Source organism: Physeter macrocephalus, chromosome 19, assembly GCF_002837175.3.
Source record: "Physeter macrocephalus isolate SW-GA chromosome 19, ASM283717v5, whole genome shotgun sequence".
In the NCBI taxonomy this organism is placed as follows: Eukaryota; Metazoa; Chordata; class Mammalia; order Artiodactyla; family Physeteridae; genus Physeter; species Physeter macrocephalus.
Window position 1 is genome coordinate 27,231,674 of NC_041232.1, and position 9,015 is coordinate 27,240,688.

Sequence of the window (9,015 nt, forward strand, 5' to 3'; positions counted from 1 at the left end):
TGGTCTCCAAAAGTGTACACTTTCCTAAATCCATCCTTGTTCATTGAATGCACCTTCTCCTCCTGCTTATTCCATTTTCTTTCTCTAGATTACAAAGATCAGAGCACCTGTAAAGCACCAGATTCTTTGCAGTTAATAATGTGTTTTCTCCCACAAATACAGTTATTCCTAAAGGAAACCAACCAAGAAGAAATCCAAGGATGCCTATGAACAATAAATCCACATCTGACCTTATCTGACCCCTTCTAGTCTCTGAACCTATCAAAACCTGGAGTAGACACCAGGTGGAGAGCACAAATTTGTTCATCAGCAGACTGGAATCCAGGCTTCATCACTTTTTGCCCTGTTATGCAATTAAACTCATGATCTTATCTATAAAATGGCAACAGTCCAACTTCTATTTAATATTGCTTATGAGTACAAAGTGTTCAGCATGGTGCTTGGCAAATAGTAAGCTTTTACTAAATGATTGTTGTATGATAGATCCCACAATTTGATATCACCTTTGAAATATCAGCCATACGTTTATATAAGTTGTCAGACATCTAAATCCACAACCAAATGTTATCTTCTTAATGAGATACTTCATAAACAGAACAGAGTTTTCTAGGGTTTTCTGAAAATAATGAGCATTGGTTTCTTTGTATTCATTTATTCCAATTGTTACTTGATGTCTTGTTTGGGACAAAGTGCTCTATCGCACAGGCTCAAGCAGACACAAAGGAAACCAATACTTAATTTCAGTACTGAAGAGGTTGATGGTCTAAATGGACTTAAGCAAGCATCAACCAATGCGTGATGCGCGTTAGGAGAAGGAGCTGAAAAAAATTAACTCTGCGAGAGTTAGGAAGTGCTTCAAATATATCTGACCATTTCAAGATCATGGCATTTTTTTATGGCCAGGTAACCACACACACACACACACACACACACACACTCACACACACACTCACCTTTCTAAGATTTTCTACTAGAACGTTTAATTTATTTTCCTAAAGTGTTTTTGTTTTTTCTTAAGAACAAAAAAGTTGGAAGCATGGATAAGCAAAATATGGTATACACGTACAACAGAATATTACTCAGCTTTGAAAAGGAAATTCTAATACATGCTACAATACAAATGAATCTTGAAGACATTACGCTAAGTGAAAGAGGCCAGACACAAAAGAACAAATACTGTATGATTCTTGGGAATCCCTGGCAGTCCAGTGGTTAGGACTCGGCACTTTCACTGCCGAGGGCCGGGGTTCAATCCCTGGTCGGGAAACTAAGATCCCACAAGCCGTGTGGTCAAAAAAGAAGAAGAAAAAAAAAGCAAATACTGGGACTTCCCTGGTGGCGCAGTGGCTAAGAATCCGCCTGCCAATGCAGGGGACACAGGTTCATGCCCTGGTCCGGGAAGATCCCACATGCCGCGGAGCAACTAAGCCCGTGCGCCACAACTACTGAGCCTGCGCCCTAGAGCCCGCGAGCCACAACTACTGAGCTTACGTGCCGCAACTACTGAAGCCCGTGCGCCTAGAGCCCGTGCTCTGCAACAAGAGAAGGCACCGCAATGAGAAGCCTGCCTGCCACAACAAAGAGTAGCCCCTGTTCACCGCAACTAGAGAAAGCCCGCGCGCCGCGATGAAGACCCAACGCAGCCAAAAATAAATAAATTAAATAAATAAATAAAAAGCAAATACTGTTATGATTCCATGTACTGTAATATATGAGGGACCTAAAGTAATCAAATTCATAGAGACAGAAAGTAGGATGGTGGTGGCCAGGGGCTGGGGGAGGGGGAGGGGGAGTTAGTGTTTAATGGGTGCAGGGTTTCATTTGAGAAGGTGAAGAAAGTTCTGAAGGTGATGATGGTGACGGTTGCACAGCAATGTGAATGTACTTAATGCCACTGAACTGTGCACCTAAAAACGGTTAAAATGGTCATTTTCATGTTAGGCATATTTTAGCCCAATAAAATAAAAGAATAAAAGCATTGGTTTTGTTTAGCACACATGGTTAATCATTTCCATCTGCAACAGTGCTCTGGCTGTCTCCTTCTGTCTCAAGGGCTCTTTTTACCTCACTTTTCCTGGCCATTTTAAACAATACTGGAGATCTGAGCTTAGGCTCACTCCAATCTGGGTTCAATTCCTGGCCTTTCACTTCTAAGGCGATAACACAACTAGTTACCTCCCGGGGTTGTTGTGAAAATTAAATGAGGTGATACTTGTAAATGCTTGAGCACAATACCTGGCACTTGTAAGTGCCCAGTAAATGTCACCATTGCTGTTAGTAACTTCATAATTGCTCGTTCTTAGGCAGGCATGAATGTCCATTTCTGGCTCCCTTTTTAGAGGTAATATAGCTTGGGATAACTAGAATCATAACTTTATCTAAAGAAAATAATAAATCAAAAAAATTGAACTGTCACCACTGGAGACTCAATAGCACAATCTGGCAAAGAGTTACTCCCAAAGGAATTCTCTTTAGTTCTCCTGTTGAACTTTGTGCTGTCGCCTAAGTCTGGACTATATCTCATCATATTAAGTTCCTAGTCATGAGATTAAAAAATAGGAATATGGGGGCTTCCCTGGTGGCGCAGTGGTTGAGAGTCCGCCTGCCGATGCAGGGGATACGGGTTCGTGCCCCGGTCCGGGAGGATCCCACATGCCGCGGAGCGGCTGGGCCCGTGAGCCATGGCCGCTGGGCCTGCGCTTCCGGAGCCTGTGCTCCGCAAGGCGGGGGGCCGCAACAGTGAGAGGCCCGCCCACTGCAAAAAAAAAAAAAAAAAAAAAAAAAATAGGAATATGAATGCGTTTGGGGGGGGGTCACCTTTTAATGCAGATATAAATAGGGACCTGTAGTCCTCAAAGAGGGGTTTACGCCTATAGCCCGAATGAAGGCTGGGTGACCCCAGGATTAAGTACAAACCCAGCCTAGCAGGGCCTGAGCAGTCACCAATCAGGAACCCGGAAAGTTCATTCTAAACATGGATGTGATGAGTTCACTCACCACAACCAGAGCACCTGCGAGGTGGGTGGGAACCCTAGAGTCACCATTCATTCAAGTCAGTCTGGAGGTATGACCGGACCCCACTGACCCCCATGGACTCACTCACCTGGAGAGTTTGTACCATGAAACATGTACACCAAGTTCATAGCACAACGTGACAGAGGAAGCATCCAACACTGTAAACGTCCTTAGCACTTTCCTTGGTACCATGGCTCTAGCCATTGTCTATTTGTTATATGTTTATTAGCAGTTGAAGCCAAGTATGTAGATTTAATTTTATTCCAATGCAATTACCTGGCTATATCACGGAAACTCACTGAGCTGCTTGCTCAGATGGAGGATTTCTTTGGAATTAAGAGGCTCTGAGACAGATGCAAACTATTATATATAGAATGGATAAACAAGATCCTACTCTATAGCACAGGGAGCTATATTCAATATTCTATGATATACCATAATGGAAAAGAATATTTTTAAAAAGAATGTATATATATATATATATATATATATATAACTGAATCACTTTGCTGTACAGCAGAAATTAACACAACATTGTAAATCAACTATATTTCAATTTTTTGAAAAAGGCTCTGAGGAATTTAATTTATCCTAGCCTCAGTGGTTCACAAGATTTTACTTCCTTACAGATGTGATTTTAAAAAACTACTGGAACCCTTGAAAACACACACGCATGGCTTATCTTTTTCACATGCTATTTACTTCCCCCCACCTCCCTTTAAGTGACTGACCCCCAGGGCTGGAGCCTGCTGGCAAAGACGAGTGACACACACATCCGGGCTCCACTGCAGCATCCATCCCCTGCTCTGGCCGGTTTCACCTTCAGGACAAGCGAGAGTCAGCAAGCCGGCTGAGCCGTCAGCCAGGCTGCTTCTTCCCCTTTGTCCTGGCCCAGGTGATTTGACAAGCTCAGACAAATAAAACGAACACGTGGCAAACGGGATATACTTATTCCTATTTTTAATCTGGCCGAAGATCAATAGAATCATGAATTTTGAAGAACTGTCAAGCTAAAGAATGGAAATGAAATCACAATTCAGATGCGAGCTATGGATTTTAATGTGAATGGCTCATCCTTTAAGTTTCTATAGTTCCATATAAAGTACAGCCTGGATAATGTGTGGTTTATCACTCATGCATCTTACTAGTATGGTTCAGTTTCAGAAGAAATACATTAAGGTGAAATTAGACTATGCCTGCCCAGATGACCTAGTAATCGTGGAAATGAGTACATAAATTCCAGAATTTATATTTACATATAAATTACTGCATGTTAGCAGTGTAGTAAATGATGCTTTGTCCCTGATTGTACATTTTCTTTTATGAAACCATGAGATGCCAATTACACACTCAGGGCCCAAGAAAATGACTCTCAGGTGGATGTGTGGCCGTAGGGGCCAACTGTAAGGCACCCTTTAGCCAGGACTCTGAGGTGAGGAAAGGCTGAGGGGCACACACAGGTGGCATTTCAGATCTCCGGTATCCATGTCAGCTGAGACTGGCCCAACAACCTTAGGAAAGTCTGGGTACCTCCTTCTCCCCATTGTATAGTGACCCGAGTCAATGGCCAGAGGTCCCTCTGGGCAGTCCTGAGGGAATCGCACAGTGTTTCTTTCCTTCCTCCTGCGGTCTTAGCCATCTCTTCCACCAGTGGATTCTGAACTGAGCCCAGGAACGTGGCCTTTTATTGGGGCAGCTCCCCTCGGCTAACTGCTCCTCTGTTCCCACACGCACCCTTTCACCCGTCCAGGGTGAAGTCCCAGAAATGCCTTCTGTTCGAACACCACCTTGCAATCTCCTATTTTCCTATAGCTTTGTTTGCCTTCCAATGAATGTGTTAATGAACACTTATAGGTCATCTTTCCGAATGGATAAAGAAGATGTGGTACATATATACAATGGAACACTACTCAGCCATAAAAAAGAATAAAATAATGTCATTTGCAGCAACATGGATGGACCTAGAGATTATCATACTAAGTGAAGTAAGTCAGACAGAGAAAGACAAACTCCATATGATATCACTTATATGTGGAATCTAAAATACGACACAAATGAACCTATCTACGAAACAGACTCTCAGACATAGAGAACAAACGTGTTGTTGCCAAGGGGGAGGGGAGGTGAGGGAGGGAAGGGTTGGGAATTTGGGATTAGCAGATGCAAACTATTATATATACAATGGATAAATAACAACGTCCTACTGTATAGCACAGGGAACTATATTCGATATTCTGTGGTAAACCATAATGGAAAAGAATATACATACGTATATATATATATATAAATGAATCACTTTGCTGTACAGCAGAAATTAATACATTCTAAATCAACTATACTTGAATAAAATTAATTTTTAAAAAATCTTAAAATCTCCTTGTCAAAAAAAAATATTCATAGGTCATCTTTCACGTGTGATCCGGGATATTGACCAACCTCTTTGTTCAGAAAACCAGCCTCTTTGTTCAGCCTCTTTGTAAAGAAAGAGAAATACAGTAAAACACACAATTGTTTTTTGCATGCAATGGTTTATAGATTATGGAAAAAATAACAAACATGTCCATGCTACCGGATCCTATGATGATTGAGAAAATTAAAATATGTGTGTGAATAATATTCTCATCATTGGACAGAATACAAACTTCTAAGGCCATTAAAGAAAACTTCATATTAGAAATGCTTATTACATATACATTGCCCTTAAATGTATCCTAACACCGACCTATCATTGCTATTTTCTGTTTATGCATTTTTTGCAAAAATATTTTATGCATTAGTGTATTAGTTTCCTGTGGCTGCAGTAACAAATTACCACTAAGTGTTGCTTGAAACAACAGATGTTTATTCTCCCCGAGCTCTGGAGGCCAGAAGTCCAAAATCAAGGTGTGGGCAGGGCTGCACTCCCTCTGGAGATTCTAGAGGAGAATCTGTTCTTTAATTCTTTTTCAACTTCAGGTGGCTGCTGGCAGTCCTTGCCTTGGGGCCCCATCACTCCAATCTCTGCCACCATCTTCACATGGCCTTCTCCTCTGTCTATGGGTGTGTGTCTGTGTGTGTGTGTGTGGGGGGGGTGAGTCTTCTTTTACCTCTCTCGCATAAGGCCACTGTGAAGGCCTTTAGGGTTCACCCAGATAATCCAGGGTTATCTCTTCATTTCAAGATTCTTAACTTAATCGCATCTGCAAAGACTCTTTTTCCAAATAAGGTAACATTTACAGGTTCCTGGGGTTGGGACCTAATGTCTTTGGAGCCACCATTCAGTCCACTAGAGTTGGTACTAATAAACTTCACATCAACTTATGAATTCGGTTAAAATCGTCTCTAACAAATAACCCAATGTAGAGAAATGTAATAACATGAAGAGGTGACAATATAATTACCACTAACTGAAAATATAAAAGACATTCAATCAACAGATAGTTTTACATAATGTGAAAATTATTTCCCTGCTTCTAATTCCCTTAAAAAAATAACTGAGGCATAGAGAAAAATAGTACTTACCTAAATTATGTGTAAATTTGCCAGTGATTATTATACATATCCAGGTGTCTCTCTTTTCTTTAAATAATAGGGTTGAAAATTATCAAAACTTGAAGTACATAGGATGCCCAAGGCAGACTCAGACCCCAAAGCTCATTCTTTTCCCCACACATTAGTAAACTATGTTTTGTCTTTAATCAAGGGACAGCAAAGACAGCAAACCCCATTACAGGATTAAACATCTTGTATTTCAGATGGACTTTTTGGCCACCCACCCTATTACTTAATTTAGAGTGAGACTGGTAAACATAATCTAGTTACAGCCATCCAGTTTCTCAAATTTTCATAAGCGATACAATTTCAGATTTCTGGTGTAGCCCCATGATCTACTTAAGAAATCGTAAGTGTAAGTGCAATAGCCAGGGCAGCACTCAAATGCCAAGATCTTGTCCATCCTGACTACGGTCCTTGAAACCAGGGTGACCCACCTCTGCACCATACCTGTGCCCCACTCATCCCTGGTTGTCCCAGGTGACAACCTCCTCCACTTCCCACCCCTTGCCCCGTCATCTTCCCTGAGCGCATCTTGTTCCCATGTCCGGTAACCAGGTTCTGACTTTTTTACCCACAGATCACCCTTATGGCTTCAGAAACTTCTGCAGTCCCCTCCCAGTTTCTTGGGTCTCATCTTCACTGCTTCATTTTCAGCTTGCTGGCATCCTCTGCTGCCTGGGATGAGAGAGACCTCTGCTTGCCCTTGACCTTCAGGAACTCTCCATGCCCCTGGTGGTCAGCTCAACTCTTCCCTCCTGGAGAGGGGACATTTGGATGTGTTTCACTTGAATTGTTGGAAAGGCATTGAACCTCCATCCAAGAGGATAAACAAGGGTTATCAAGATCTCACATTTAAGCAAGTCAATGAGGTAGAGAAGAATCCTGAGAATTAGAAATCAATTTATTAATTTTAATTAGAAACAGAGGAGTTTTTGGTATCCCATGTACCTGTAAACAGTTTTCCCAGAGGACAGCCTGTGGTTTCCAAATATTCACCTCATTCAAAACAGTTTCGCTGTCAGTTCTGAATAGAGCTCATTTCTGACGTATGCACCCATCTTTCTGCCTTCAACCTGAATATCAACTATAAACATGTTTAGTGTCTGAACCACACATAATAAACCTTGGCCCCTTTCTTTTTAAAGCACACAAGGAAAGAATCGGTACCATGGATGGGGCTTGAAGAGGAGAAACGATGGCAGCTGGTATGCAACACATACATCTACCCATTTTATTTTAGCATTTTTACATCTATAGACATATATGAATGTAGCAATCCAAAATAAAGTGGGATTATAATTTGGCTTTGTAAATGCTTTTTTAAAAACCTCAGATGCAAAAGCAGAGATCATTTGAAAGTAATCATCTTCATCATACGAGTGATTTCACCCTCAGAGGGAGAGATCAAATTATTTAAGGGGATGAACACGGGGAGGAGCTCACCCAAATCCACTAAATGTTGAATCGTTTCACTGAGAGGCTGCTCCCGTTCCAGTTATTTGTTTGTCCGTGAGAGCATGACAACACACTATAGCCTGGCCCTTGTTAACTGGAATGATTTAAAGGAAATCCTCTTTAAAGCCGTCTCTGGGAGGCGGCTAGCCTCTTCTGCCATTTCTACACGGAGAGTCATCAGCTGACCGGTGACTTCCTCCAAGTTGCCCTAATGTCCCTGAAAGATATTGATCTATGAGTCATTAGACCTGCATTTAGCTTTGCCTTTCAAAGACCAAGGGGCATGGAGAGAGAAGCAGCCCTTCTGTCCACCTTCCTCCAGCCCCACCAGTAAGTGGTCTCCGAAGGCCAGAGACCCCCGGGGTGCTTCGTGAAAGCAGCAATCAAGTCCACAGACACCTTCGATGCCAGAACGACCCTGCTCCTCTCCGAGCTTCCCACGCCAGGTCTCACTCTTGCTTGAAGGCACCATCTGAACCTAAAAGTCTTAAGATGACTCAACATGTGAGCATAAAAGCACTACACTTCCTATCAATAGGCGACAGAATGATCACATTTTCTTTCAGTTTCCACAATTCACCTTCTTCCGTTTCAATCACTGCCTTTTTACCAACCTTAACTTCATGTGTACCGCTTTCCATTTTTTCATATTCACATCAATCATTTTTTTCCATTCTAGAATTTGAAAAAATCCTGATTTTCCTAAACCGTGAAGCTTTTTCTGGATCCATGCTATGCTGATACCAGTGTTTGTCATTGTTGCCCTGGTTGACACTTTTCACCATGGGTGTTAAAGGATCTCGTGATTAAAGAGTCACTATTATTTCAGAATTTGCAGCCATCTTCTCCTTGTACTTTTTCGTTTCTTTTGTTTTTTAGTTAACTTCTATCTCCATAGAATGTACCATTTCACAGTTCCCTTGCAAGATCTTAAAAACCTGCCCTGCCCCAGGGCTTCCCTGGTGGCGCAGTGGTTGAGAGTCCGCCTGCCGATGCAGGGGACGCGGGTTC